The 14,428-nt window shown below is 38.2% G+C and overlaps 1 long non-coding RNA gene and 2 pseudogenes across 1 annotated transcript in view; 2 read left to right on the plus strand and 1 right to left on the minus strand.

Annotated features, from left to right (window-relative positions):
- Positions 1 to 5,339, plus strand: part of LOC149045374 (uncharacterized) — a 5,502-nt gene extending 163 nt beyond the window's left edge. Inside the window, exons 1-3 of the long non-coding RNA XR_016186670.1 lie at positions 1 to 118; positions 693 to 842; positions 5,235 to 5,339. The exon at positions 1 to 118 is cut by the window's left edge and continues 163 nt beyond it. This is a non-coding gene — a long non-coding RNA (uncharacterized LOC149045374). The remainder of the gene's footprint in view (positions 119 to 692; positions 843 to 5,234) is intronic.
- A 2,959-nt stretch (positions 5,340 to 8,298) lies between these two features.
- On the minus strand, positions 8,299 to 9,224 carry LOC149045375 (uncharacterized; annotated as a pseudogene).
- A 4,205-nt stretch (positions 9,225 to 13,429) lies between these two features.
- On the plus strand, positions 13,430 to 14,115 carry LOC149045376 (uncharacterized; annotated as a pseudogene).
- Positions 14,116 to 14,428: the final 313 nt, after the last annotated feature.

Here is a 14,428-nt window from a genome sequence, read left to right on the forward strand (position 1 = left end):
GGTTAAGTTGGTAAACACTGCGTGCGCGTACGTTCTCTTCAGCCATGCCGACATGGAAAATGTGAAAGTTCAAACCATGGAAAGGGATTCCGATGTGTTTGTCCTTAACAGTACACTGGTAAGTGGATTTTTTTTTCATTTTTTATCTTATTTTATTTATTTATTTTTTCATTTTAAGTTATTCCCTATTGGACACATTTTTTGCAATTTGTGGATACCATTTTAATGCAAACAAAGTTGTTATAAATGAAATAAATGAGTAAATAAATAGCGAATAATACATGGGCGCGCGTAGATATGGAATTTCCCTTCGAGAGTTTAACTCGATAGCTCACGATTTTGGTGTTTGAGGACAATCTCGAAGGATCTTTTTACAATAGGGTCAAATGTGAGACATGTTTAACTCTCAATGATTTCTACAGCGAAACCATGACGTTCGATCAACATGCAAATTCCTAGCTGTGTTAAAAGGGACGACTAATGCACGAGTAATGCAAAGCCACAAAATCACTCCAGGGCGAGTAAACAAATTAAAAAATCTTAATGATTTGCGGGCGAACTGGTACTGGTGATTAGGCGCGAATTTGCTGTGGGGCGAATTCACCAGTTACCGATATGCAACGCAAATCTCTCGCTGTTGAACTCAAGATTCACTTAAATTTAGAGTTTTAATGTTTTGTATAATTTCTTAGGGGAATTTTGTGAGGTCCGCATGGAGATACCCTATCGAGATAAGTACTTTGGTGCTTCAAGTATAGGCGTCTGTGGTCCGTGTAAATGTGAAGTGGGGAATGAATATGAGTCCAGTTTGTAACAAGTCTACAGGAGAGTGCTACTGTAATGTAAGTACCACATAGAAGAAGCTTTTCAGATGAGCTTTATTTAAACCGTGGAAAGTTTCGAGAGTCTAAACCAGAGAAAAAAATCAGAGCAGTTTCTGTTTTTCTTTAAGAAGTCAGGAGAACGAGGGAAAAATCAATGGGGGAAAAAGCGATAATGCAGAAAACAAATGAACAAATAAAGAAAAGACTCCTTAATCTACCATCATGGACTTAGGCGGGAAAGGAGAATTGTTTGCAGTCTGAGGGGATATTAAGTTTTTTTTATGTGTGCTTTTACATTTCGTCGAAAAGAACAGGTTTTTCTACTGATTTATTTGCGATTTGCATCATTCTTTATTTGATTGGTATAGGAAACAGGGCTGAAAAGTATATTGTAGTAGGCGATGTGTCTGAAAGAAAGCCACTGAATGGCTCTCATGTGGTCTTGCAATTTTCGTCACCTGTAAACCGCGGCTACTGTGTTAGAATGCAGTTCTGATGCTAATGTGTCTTTCATTCACTTGTTACGCAATTGGAAATCGGTGCTTTTTTTAAAGTATTTTTCTCATTTTGTTTTTGTCCAGGCAAAGCACTATTGAAAGATTGTAAACTACACATTCTCGGGGTGCCCCTGTGTTTATTGATGGCTGTCTTAGATGTGACTGTGAAGAGATTGGTAGTGCTGGTGATCAGTGTGCTACAGAGAATGGCCAGTGCCCTTGTCTTAGAGGCCGAAGGGGAGGGAAGAATGTGGTCGGAAGGCGTTGTAATCAGTGCGAAGACAAACAGGGTCAGATTGTGAGTGGTAGAGGCTGTGTGAGTAAGTGAGATTTAACTTAAATTGAACGCGTTGCAAACGCAGTGAAAATGCGTATTTAATGCGTTTGAAATGGGTTTCCTTATACGTGTAAGGTGTCAACAGTGCGGATGAAACACGCCTCAACCCGTTCAAAACGCGTCTTTATTGCAAGTGAAATGCGTTTGCATGGGTTTAAAACAGGTGCTTTGACAAACATTAACTCTGTTGCTGAGAAACAATCTTTTTCAGTTTGGTCAAATAGAGAAGAATCCCGATTTTTCTAATTTCCTAAGGAATAGGAAATTTGTTGAATTATTGGAAGGTCAGATGTCTGGTAACATTTCTTTCATAAAAAAGGATGGTCAATTTTGATTCATCTCTTTGAGAGTTTCCAGAAACAGTTTCCTCGAGAAATCGTGAGTCTTCTGTTCACATAATTGACAAGGAATTCTAAAGTGTAAAATTTTATTGTTATTTTATTATTATTATTATTATCAACATTATAGTTATTATTAATATTATCATTACTATTATCATTACTATTATCATTACTATTATCATTACTATTATCATGATTATATTATTTCACTGCATGAAAAGTAGATATCTCGAACAACCTTCGTCATGTTACCTCTATTTATTTAAATATTTATTTATTTATTTAAGTATTATTTGTTTTCTAAAAACGGGAAATGAAGAACTCTGGAATTAAGTCCTATTATATTTGTTTGTATCCAATAGTTATTACATCATCATGTCCAAGAGCATTTGATGAGGAAATATGTTGGACGAAAGCCGCGTTTGGGACAACAGCAAAAGAAAAATGCCCATCGGATCATCGGGTTTGTGTTTTGATGAACTTAAGTTTTTTGAAAATTTTGTGATCTCACCATCCATGCCGACGCTTTTTAAACTTGTTGATGAAATGTGTTAGAAGGTAATTGTTTATATCATGTTATATCTGTGCTAAACCATACAATTTCTAGTTTTAGTCACTCCCGTAGTAAGTCGATTTGCTGATTATTCATTATTTTATATATGTATTTGTTCTGCTTTGAAGGCCGTAAGTTAGATAACTCATTGGGTTAATTACGTCACCTTCGTTAAATAAAGAATATTGTATTGTATTGTAAACTCTAGTACGAAAGTCATCCAGCGCTTGTTTGATGTGTTACTAAACAAGGCATTTACCACTGTTAAGTCAGCGAATGAAACCAAATTACGTGATATTCACGAACTTTTGAGCGGTTCCTCGTTATTATTGCGTTTCTTCGCCTACGGGAAAGTATGAGGCCGTGAGCGACGCAAGCAGGAGAGAGGTCTGGAACGAGTTTTACACTGAAAATAACATTATTAGTGCCAGACTTCCGGCGAATCTCTTCCCGACACGTCTCATATTTCCCCGCCGGTGGAGAAACGCGCGTCCTGAAGCGCTAACAATGAAGGCGTGCTCGAAAACTAGGTTTTCACGTGTAGTATTGTTTAATATTCTACACAATTTGTGTAGTTTTACTCCCAAGTTCGCGGATTCAATCATCATGTATTCCTCACTTAAGAGAACGTTTGTGATCAATGCCTTTCTTTCGTTCTGCTGAGCCACGCTTTGTCGATACCTTGTCATTAGGAACAGCAACTCGGTTTTGTCACAAGGACGATGGTTGGCAGAAACCAAGTCTACTTAACTGTGTGTCCAACTCATTCTTTGTTTTGCAGCAGGTGAGAGCTTATGAAATTTAATAATTTACCTCAGTGTCGGTGTAAGTGATGGTTATCTACCTTCGCTTCGGTGAAAAACTGCTAACTATAGTCTGTATTTAATCCTGCCCTTCCCGACACGAGGTAGTAGGTCTCCCTTGTTTCTGCGATACATGTTTATCGCTTTGTTTATTAATTTTTTTCTTCGTGGTAAATTGTTCCTTGAAATGTTCAAGACAAGTTGTTCTTTCTGAAGATGGAAAGTTATAAACCACGGTCTGTTAGACTCCCCCACCCCCATCAAACACTATGAAACAACGTGCATCCTTTATTACATCATATCAGATCATTGGGATATCTTCGTTCTTCCCCATGCCCTCAATCAATTGACCAACATATCTTCACAGACAGATGGCAATTCAACTGGTTTCTTTTGTGTGGAGGGTTTAAGTTTCTAAACAAACTCTCGTGCCATGTCGCTGGAAGAGTATAACGATAATTGAGTTGATAACGTAAACTGGCCACCGCTAGGAGTTTTAAAGCTGACGTTTCGAGCGTTAGCCCTTCGTCAGAGCGATTGGCGAAGGGCTAACGCCTTACGGTGGCCAATTTACGTTATCAACTTAGTTGATGATACTAAATTACCCTGGTGTTTTTTGTAGCTAAAAAACTTGACGTCTGGTAACGTTGACTGGAAGCTAGATTTCGCCCTTGGCATAGGAAAGTAGTTAGATCTTGCCATCACGTTATCCACTCAACTGTACGCAAGAGACATAGAAATCGCACTAACGATTATTGCCACTATGTTTGGATACGAGAGTCAAAAAAACTTCAGCACGCTTGTTTCAGCCAAGAGAAGTTTATTGCAGAAACCATGTAATTTCTATCTCAGCCATTTTAAAGTAAAGATGTAATACGTACCGCAGTTTGGGCATCCAAAGGGACTGTATTCTTTGAGTGGTTGTCTTAAAATGAGCAGAATATTCGACATAGTGGCCGCCGCCGACTTCAGCTCATTTGGCGGGAATCGAAACGCTTTCACCTCAAGCAACGATCCCATCATGCCTAGCTCTTAACTCTTTGACTCCTAAGAATGACTAGCATCTAATTTCTCCCTGTGATATCATCCCTGAATCAAATATTACGGTCATGAGAATGAAGGAATTGATCACCAGTTAAGGAAGCTCTAGATAGTTTGACAAATTCTCCTTGTCTGGACCTTTGAAAAGGTAAAGAGAACAGTATAGAGATTATGCATACTGATCGTAGGGTGCATAGGGTTAACTGTACAAACATTGCCTGAACTTCTGCCACTTTCAAAGGCAGACCTCCTCACGTGAGGAAGACCTATTGAATCGGGAAACGCGTTCACTGCCTTATCTTTGTAAAAAGTTTTGGTGGCGGAGATAATAGTTTTATGGTGTCTAAATTTCCTATTTCTTGCTAAGTCACAAGAAACCCACAGTCAAGAAGTGAAATTATGACTGAGGGCTGTTTCGAAATGATGACGTGACACAACTTACAAAATTTTAGGACGGGAAAATCCACTTTTAATTTAAGTGTGTAACTGCGAATGCACACCCTGAAGAGTGACTAGCATTTACTTTTTCCTTACAATATCAGCCCTGAATGACAAAATAAGGTCATGAGAATAATGGAAATGATCAACAACTACAGAAGCTCAGGATCGTTGAACCAATTCTCCTTGTTGGCAACTTAGGAATTGTAAAGAGAACAGTATGGAGAATATGCATACTGATGTTAGGGTGTAAAGGGTTAAAGAAAGTTTTGCCGGAAAACGCAACCAAGAGAGTAGTTTACCGATCAAAACCGACTTTTCGATCCGGAATCCCTTGCGCTTACAATTTCTGCCTCTATCAAGAACAACAACTTAAGTTATTATTTGATATGATCCACAGGTCCTTCTTCAGTCAGCCAGAACGCTGTTTAGCTCCGATAACAAAGATGTGTGGGACGTCGTTCAAAAGGTAATAATTATAAGATCAATATCTGAGCACATACCCTTCCCCTGACCCAAGAACGGTCAACTAATATGTTTTTTGGCTAAGGGAAGGGTAGGTGCACAGTTGCGCAGGCACTGACCTTGATCCGAATTATTTTTATTGTTGTTTTTTTTTTTGCAAGTAATCCACGGTCGATTTGTCGCCAGTTTTTATTTTACTATGCTCTCCAATTGGCCTGTGAAACTCGCGCCCTTGCATCCAGTCACTTTACTGCAAACAGAAGCCAATAACGAGGTGTTAACTGTGGTCATCACACTTATTCAGAAAGCATGCTACTTCTAAGATATATTCAGATGTCTGTGGTCATCGCAGTAATCTTTAGTTTTAATTTTTTCCGCTTCGGCTCCAGTTTTAAAAAATAATATCAACGTTCGTTCTGTTGGCTTGCACAAACCGTTGACATGCGCAATCTGTAGCAAACGTGGGCGGACGTTAGCTACCAAGACGCAAGTATTAATAGCTGATTGTGATAGTGCATGAAAAAGCACACAAAATTTTCTTTAAATTCATTTGAATATTGCCCTAGAAACAAATGAGCAGTGGATTGTGACTTCCTTGTTTATATTGACACGAGCTCGAAGCCACTGGCAGTGAGGTCGAATTTTGTTGGACCAGTAGATATTTTTATGCATACTTAACCCTACTACTACCTTTTGGAGTGAAGGAAGATTTGACCTTAACTAACCGGTCAAATGTAAGTACTGCCACTGGTAAATGGTGGCAAGTAATGCGAAGTAATTATGTTCGCTCATTTTACCTCGCAGAACATCAACCAATGCCCTCTTCTTATACCTCACACTACCAATCACGTTCTCCACCACACTGTTACCAATCAAATGTTTGTAATTGTGGTAGAAATAAAGAAAACGATTTGCTCAGTTGTCAAGTTTGTTTGTCCAGTATTGACGTTGTAACTTGTGCAAGCAGCAGAGGTCTGACAGAATCAGTGTTGTGTGCACTAAAAAACCTGTTGTCTGTAAACAGTGCAATACTCGCTTTGCTAATAACCTATAATTGTCGTCTCATTTAAAGTTCTGCAATGCCACTGAGGTAAGAAGTGTAGCTATCAAGCCAACTTTGATGACAGTACCTAGTTTAAAGGAAGCTTTACATAGTAGAGGATTAAGCACTGCAGGTACTAAGGAAATTCTAGTTAAGCGCCTTGAAGGTGCATTGGCTGGGGAGGGGTAGTTGAATTGTTTTTCAATCAACAGTTTAAATCTCCCAAAATATTTGATTTGAAAGTTATTTTTCTTGGTCAAGTCGGTGCACAATAAGGCATACTTGTTATGAGAATGATAACTAGGCTCTCAACAAATTTTGTGTACCAGTAATGTGAGTAATATACCTATTTAATTAGAAAAATATATTTAAATTGGTGCAAAATTTTTTAAATTAGCTGTTTGTCAGAGAGGTTAAACCTGTCCAAATGCAAAAGTACTGTTGTCACTGATATCACTTGGTGTGCACTGATATATTACATATAAAACTTTATAAACCCATTATTTTTTTACTGACTTGCATTTTAGAGGCAGGGTTTCTGCTCTAATGAATTTATGGAATTTTCGTACTTAAAGGTTTGACCACATAACCCTTTTTATAATAAAGTTCGGATATAACGCGCTGTCATTGGTTGAAAGAGCGTGCTCTATGAGAGTATAGAGCATAGAGCTGAGCTAAAGCTGTCACGCCATCCGCCAAATTGTGCTATGTTCGACTTTTTCCGGGACTTCTTTTTAGCTTTTTTCCCGATAATTGAAAGTGAAGTTTCGGAACAAGCGAGCCGGCAAGTAGCGACAGAAGAACCAAATAAAGGTTTGTAAACATACCAGGCGCCGTAATTTACGTTATTAAAACGCGAGCAGATACGAAAATCCTCAAAGGAAAAACAAAATAGACATTCCGAGTTTTAAAGATTAATTCACGCTCAGTTAGATTGCAGGCTTACGTACGAAAATAAAAATCAAACACAGCTAACACTCATATAGTATTTAAAGTTCAGTGTTCAAAAACAAAACAGAACAAAACAGGAATGATGAAAGATATAACCAAACTGGCATAACTGTTAAAATTCATTCTAATCATGACGGTGTCTGAGCGAATATGATCATGCTGAAGTCCATCGCGGTTCGCTCATCATGGCGATCTCCGGTCATCACAGTAAAGCAAGTCTCAGAAACTATATCGGCCGCCCTTCGAGTGAAAAAATAAGAGCTTGCTCTGATATCTTTTCCGATGCGTTGAGTGGAAAGTCACTGCAACCGAGTTTTGCCGTGTCCCGAGCGATCTTCATGTTTCGGTGAATTCGGCTGTCGTTCATTCAAAAAACACTCGCCTTGAACAGTTTGTTTTATACCTTGTCATGTGAAAAAACTCGCGTGTTTTTATGAGCCATAATTCGGCTGAAGTTCACTGAACATCTAACTTCAAGATTCTGTATTAGAGACACTTAGGAAGCGGCTAGAGCACTCAAGAAGTGGGGAGAAACACGAGACGTAGTCGAGTGTTTCTCCCTACACTTCTTTCGCGCTCTAGCCGCTTCCTGCATGCTTTATAACAGAACAGAGCACAGTCAAGGCTTCTCTATTTGTTAAACATGCTAACAACAGCATGAATATTCTCTATACTGTTCTCAATATATTTTACGAGGTGTTGACAAGGAGAATTTGCTTAACAATCAAGAGCTTCATTATTTAATAATTATTTCCCTCATTCTTGTGACCTTATGTTTAATTTGGGGTTAATATTGTAAGAAGAAATTAGATGCTAGTCACTGTTAGGGGTCAAAGGGTCAATAACTAATGACCCAGCATTTTGCTTATGTTGACACAGTACATTTGTTTTAGTAATGGATTTGTCTTACATAAAAGGCACAAGAATTTGCAGCTTGATAGTTTTAAGAGTAAGATGAAGTATACACAGATAAATGAAATTTGTATCTAAAAGGAGTAATTCTGTATACTGATAGGATAATTTCATAAATGAATCAGACATCATTGTTAGTCAAATAATAAAAAAGCTTTCAGCTGTTATGTTTAGGTAAAACCATACTTCTATTTATTTACTCCAATGTATTACAGTCTACAAGATACGAAGATTAAATTTTAAAATATCTGCTTGTATTGAAAACATGTTTCCTTCAGAACTTTGTTTCAGATTACATTCAGGGTTGTCATTCTTTTGATATATGAAGTTTCGTGACAAGGTTTAACAAAACATTAGCAAGTCCTGCTGATAATTAACTGTCAAGCCAGATAATGTTCAAATTCAATGGCTTTTGCAAATTTGAGTCCTTTGCAAATCCTTCTCGATCATAGCACTGCACGCAAAATATGGTTACTACCCTTTGTTGTTTTGTTGAATAAACCATTTGAAGCGGCGTAGTTTGTGTAACAACAACAATTGACTTGCCGCTATAACTTTGAAGCACGCGACCATCCTCGGGGATTTTCTCAAAGTGCCGCTTCTTGAGAAAATTCTCTCCTTTAAATCTCGCGGGAGACCAAATTTTTTTGCAGTGTCGAGCCTTTGGAAAGTTAGCGTTATTCTCCTCGCCATTCTTGGTTGTGTCCGCGCTTCCCCCGTAGCCTTTTACTAAAACCCAGATATGTTTAAAGATTTGAAATGGCATAAAGAGATTGATGGGCGCCATAAGACCGGTCATTCTAGAGCGAGCGAGCTTTGCATTAATAGAGAGTCCGATCTCCTTTAGGAAGCCATCCACCAGGGGACTTACAAGCTCCAGCTTGTTACCTGTGAGTTCTTCCAACACGGGATCAACGAATTGAAACGAACCCTCCTCAACCATTCTTTCTCCTTAGAGAACTTCATCTCTACGGAGTTGGTATTCCAAAACCGGTCTCCTCTCTCTGTTTCATCCTCCATGCCGAAAGCCCTTAAACAGAGTTTGTTTGATGTGCTCGCGCTGTCATTAGCCGCCATTTTTGAATAAGCCTTTACTTTTCATGCCAACTGCCGCTGACGATTTCTGCGCCAGCGCGCATCAGAGTTGCGGAGGGAAAAACCCTTGGCAACCGACCATCGTGATTTCACCGGTTGGATAAAATCACTCTTCATATTCACCCACAATATCTTGTTGAGAAATAAACGATGACAAAGCTTTGACTGGGCATTAGCATGAATAATAATTATTGCTCGATCAATTGTCTTTAGTGATGCATGTTAATAATGACAAGAAAGTAATGCGTAGTAATATTGTCGTCTGTTAAAAATTTGATTAAATCTGAATTACTTAGGTTTGGTTTTCTTTTCTTTTCTTTTCTTTTCTCGCATAAGCATTCCACTGGTTGGGCAGATGTCTATCTTGAATGAGATCCTTTTGGAATGGCTTCTTTTGCACTCAACCCTTCAATTATTCTGTTACAATGTTTTATCTGACGGTGCATAGTACCCGTAGGCCTCCACTTAGATGTTCACTTTGCTTGTCAAGAAAAGATAAATCAGTAGTTTGCCGTCAATATATGCACATGCATCTGTATATACAGCGACTCCAGAGAAAATTTCTCATCGCCAGAAAACATTTTAACGCTAAATTGACTTAAATTCCAAGGGTGTGAGTAGTATGCAGACCCCTCCCAACAATCAGAACATCACAGTGGTGAAACATAACGTCAAAACTTGCAGACTGATAAATATTTTATAAGGAAGGCTACATTCTATTTTCCAGCGAAAAAATCTCCTCATGCTCAGTAATATTCTTCTAATAATCCCCAGGCTTTGCGCACGGTATTCTACAATGTACCGGCTAACATTATTAACTTCACCTGAGGGTAACCTTCCGAAACCTACCCTCGACCCAAAATTCTTTTAAGCGAATAAAGGGTGCAATTCCGGCGATCTAACCTACAAATGCAGTATATCTATCCATCCCTATTTCTATATTTTGAGCACATTCGAGAATCAAAACAATTTAACAGCTCGTACCCTGCATATGCAATGCATCCCAACTTGACATATCCAATATTAACTGCTATTTTTTATTGAATGTAGGAATTCTCGAAAAACGAAATAAGTTTTGCCAATTTATTCAGCAAGTAGAATATATCCTAACATGCTAAATCCAATCTTCATCCCAATTTTCCATTTTCTCTAGAAACACGGGATAAATTGTGACAATTCATCCTACAAGTGGATACTATCACGGCTTTTCCACATCCAATCTTTACCCCTCCCCCAATTTGTTCAATAAACTATAGAAAAACGGGGTAAATCGTGACAATTCTTTCCACGATTAGTTAATATCATGACTTGCAATGTCTAGTATTTACCCTGGTTTTCCATTTTTTCAACAAATTCTAGAAAAACGGGATAAGTTCTGTCAACTCATCACGCAAGTGGAATGTAACCTAAGTTGTCATGTCAAATCTTTGCCCCTATTTTCCTTTGCTTTAATGAATTAGTTCCAGAAAAACGGGGTAAACTCTGAGAATTCATGATACCCTTAGCACCCATATGCCATCTTTACTCGGAGTTTCCAATTTTGCCATAACAAATATTTACCCTTATTTTCCATTCTTTTTTTCGTTTATTAGAGACAAATAAGGTAAAGTCTGACAATAAATCCCACACGTGCGATACATCCTAGCTTTTCATAATCAATCTTCACCCCGATTTTCCGTTTGTTGAGTCAGTTCTGGAAAAACGGGATAAAATCTTGAGTATTCATCTTAAAAGTGGAATACATCCTAACTTGTCGTATTCAGTCTTTGTCCAGGTTTTTTGCATTTTTTCCAAGAATTCTATAAAAATGGGATAAAATCGGACAATTTATCCTACAAGTGAAACATATCCCAATTTGTTATAAGTAATCTTTACCCGATTTTCCATTATTTAAAGAGAACTCTAGAAAAACAATTCATCTCATAAAAAGAATATATTCCAACATGCAAAATGAAATTTTCAATAAATTCTGACAACGGGCTAAATTGTATCCATTCATCTTAAAAATTGGAATAAGTTATGACTCAGACATCCCTGATTTTCTGTTTTTTCTAATTAATTCCAGAAAACGGGGTAAATTCTGAGAATTCATCCCATAAGTGGAATACATTCTAAGTTTCCATTTCCAATCTTTAACTCGATCTTCAATTTTTATTTTCGTGAATTCCAGAAAAACGGGGTAAATTATGAGAATTCATACCGTAAGTGGAATATATCCTAAGTTGTCATATCCAGTCTTTACCCCGATTTTCCATTTTTTAATGAATTAATTCCAGAAAAACAGGGTAAACTCCGAGAATTTATGCTACAAGTCGATAATAACCGTAGTTCCCATATGCCATCTTTACCCAGATTTTCCATTTTTTTTTTCGATAAATTCTAGCAAAACGGGGTAAATTCTGAGAATCCACGCTACAACGACACGATTAGAAACTTAAAATAACAATACGTTTTGGATCACACAAGATTGCAGTATTCACCATTTGTGAAAAAATCGCTGAGGTAATTTTTAGCTCATGTCAAGTCAATTTAACGGTAGTCTAATTCTTAGCTTCCTGTGTACAATGTTCACCGGCAGCACCTAGTGCAGTTTTTTCCCCCGTTCACGCTGTATTGTGCTTCACTTGTTTATCTGCTGCCACTTCGTTGTCATGAGGCTCTACCCACCTAATAGGTGGCAATCGAATTGTAGAATAAGTTACATGTACACAATTTATCTCCTGAAAGTAAAAAGGTAGTTGTCGTGAGGATAGCATCATTTATCGGTGATGAATATCGAACCAGTTTGATGTCCTTTTATGTTTATCAATATCATCGATAGCATTTTTTGCGAAAAATTGGGTTCGGTTGATAATTATGTCTTAGGATAATAACATACGTATTGAATAATTTCCTTAGAAAAAAATCAATTTATCATTTGAAATATTATCGAAGCCCAAAAACGCACGGATATAAGAGTAAACATATGACTAGATTAAGTTTATGATAAATTGTTCAATCGTTTGTCTCACGATATAGTCACTTGGGATGCAGATTGCGACGTTTAGACTGCTTGCTGCTTGTCTTCATCAGGCGATGGGGTCGATGTAATCGCATTAGATAGCCTTGATACAAATGGTAACGAGTGAGCAGTCGACCCCATCGCCTGATGAAGACTAGGAGCAAGCAGTCGAAACGTCACGATCTACATCTGAACTGACAACATCGTGAGACAAACGATTACACAGTTTGTTATTACTTACCATCACGATGAACGATAACCTCTTTTACGATGTAGATCGAGTTTAATTCAAGAATTTTGCCATGTGAGAGATTATTCAGCGTTAATTGATTTCCGGTTAATTTTTTGCGATTAGTGACAGATGATTAATAGGATCATATTATATATTTAAAAATGAGAGAGACCGGAGCGTGAGAGAGGGAGGGAGGGAGGGAGAAAGATATCAAGTTGATTTCATAAATAAAACGCGAAGTTTCGGAACATAGATTCTTTAGTCTCATTTCCGACACAGTGGCACCTCCGACGGGACTCGCGAAGCATGGAGGAACTAACCAAAGAAGCAGAGGCTAAATTGCAAATGTTGCTGTAAACTAAAGGAAAAATAGCAGATTTTTTAGTCTCATTTCCGACAGCCACTGGTTAAACAAAGTGTAAAGAAGTGTAAAGGAGTATGATCATACGGATTGTTTTGGTGGAATTCCGAATCCGAAGAAATTCTTTTTTCCCAAGTGCGATCAACCTTTATCTTCTCTTTACTTTATTTCAATATTTGAATACATTGTAAAACACACTGGTGATTGAAATTAGGAAGCTATCAGCCAAAAACCCTGCAATGCTGCCCTAAATTCCCCTAATTTACGTGTATGGAAAGTGCGCCGGCTAAAAGGAAGAAGTTCTACTCGGATCTGAAGAAAAGGCCAGTTTGATTTTCACACTAAGTGAAACGGCCATATGTCACGCTCTTTTTTAAGTCAAGCAAAAGCAGATTCGAGAAGCATTTGCAAGCAATTTTAAAAGAGAAATCAGTGCTCCAGAGGTATTCAAAATCAGTTTAATGCAATACCCTTGGTGACCTTGAGATGTAACGAACACTTTTGCAAGTGAAAATATTTGTGTGAGTCGATTGGTTTTGAAATCGAATATCTTATTCATTCTTTCAGTGCTGGACCTGGGAGACTGACGAAAAAGCAGCAGGCAAATTTCTTGGTTAAAAAGTCATAGACCTCTTCTTAGTAACGATCCGGTATTTCTTCATGGCCACCGCTGCAGCACCTTCGTTTCATTCGTCAAGAGACAACCAATTACGCCCGGCTGTGCAGGCTTCGGGTGGATGTCGGATGTCGGTCGACTCTTCTTATGGTCTTGCTGAGGAACATTTGTGGTCTTGCTCCTCCAGCGACAGGCTGGGATACACTTCCTCCTGCCACAGACACAACCTTCGAGGCAGATATCGTTCGTATCAAGTGCTACAGAAACACAGTTTATGGTCATGTCAGCAACTCCTCAGTTGATGACCCAACATTCAATCAATACTAGCAGGACATCCAAGATTCATTGGTGAGACTAGGAGGAACTGGTTATCGAAGTGCTATTGATGATCTGAAGAAGGAATGCAAGGACCCTGATTTCGAAGAACACTACAAAGAGCTTCTTAAACAGTGCATCATGGATGAAGTCAGCATCAAAGAAAAATTGGATGAAATTGGTAAAAGCCTGCATGAAATGACAGAGCAGTTTGGTAAAAGCCTGGATGACTTAAAGGAAGCAATCGTTCACCCTATAAAGAAAGCAGAAGACAAAGGTATTGTGTATTGACGGTTAAATCTGTGCACGGCCTTTTGATCTTTCTTGAGAAAGGAAACTTGAAGAGGAAGATTGAAGGGCCTCTGATCAGAGGGTGATAAGCAATTTAACAAACAGTTCATTTTAGTATTATAGAATGCCTACCTTTAACAAGAGCTCAAACTCAGAGAAATATCTTCCACTAGAACTGACCCCTTTCTCTCTGACCCGAAATTGGAAAAAAGACCAGGTGTTGGCTTTTCCATGAATTTTTTGGGTGATAGGCGAGTTATTTATCTATTTTTTTATTCCTCGTGCGAGGAGTAAAGAGAACTCACAGTTCAAA

This window comes from Pocillopora damicornis, chromosome 5 (genome assembly GCF_964200805.1).
Source record: "Pocillopora damicornis chromosome 5, jaPocDami1.2, whole genome shotgun sequence".
NCBI classification, from domain to species: domain Eukaryota; kingdom Metazoa; phylum Cnidaria; class Anthozoa; order Scleractinia; family Pocilloporidae; genus Pocillopora; species Pocillopora damicornis.